We start from the raw sequence: 746 nt of genomic DNA on the forward strand, positions 1-746 counted from the left end.
CTGTGCTTGAGCTCTCGGTCCCCAGCCAGTAGAAAAGTGACTGTGATTCCATTTTCTTACCAGTAATTAGGAATCCTATCAGGAACCAACGTGCATAGTTGTGCTTTGTCCAGTGGCGACCATATAGAAATGGTTGTCAAATGCTCTCATTAGTGTTGCTACTTTTGATAGATCCATACTGTATGCCACATGCAGACCAGAGAGACTAAACTGAGGTAGAAAACGATGCCTTAGAAAACACAAGTAGTATCTCACTAATTGTTTAAGAGCTCCCTATGACCAAAAGAGAAAAACTCAATGAACCCAGCTCTACCTAAGGAAACTTTCCCAGCTGAGCTATTTGTCCTGGCTGCGAGTTGTCTGCCCAACGAGGACGTAAAACATCAAAACTTAGGGTTATGGTAACTACAGAAAGCCATCCATCCTCTACTTCTGAGCCCAATCTCAATCACCGCTGTTTGAAACACTTTGAAGATAGGCCATCCTAATTTCAAAATGCCTCCCCCCAGAAAGCAGCAAAGACCAAGCCATTCATCTGCAGTATCATAGCTGAGGCCTCACAGGGAAGCCCAGAGTTCAGGCATGTGGTAATTAGGTCTCTAAATTTACTCTACTGGCTGCAAAAGCTGTCCAAGAAATTCTTATCACCAGCAGCATTAATTACAGATAAAATGACAGAGCCGACACACTGGGAGACGAATGGTAACCTGGAGAAAGTGATGGCTAGAGGAAAGGCAGGGAGTGAC

The sequence above is a fragment of the Echinops telfairi genome, unplaced genomic scaffold (assembly GCF_000313985.2).
Source record: "Echinops telfairi isolate 266 unplaced genomic scaffold, ASM31398v2 ScPeMD7_7469;HRSCAF=8507_0, whole genome shotgun sequence".
Lineage (NCBI taxonomy): Eukaryota > Metazoa > Chordata > Mammalia > Afrosoricida > Tenrecidae > Echinops > Echinops telfairi.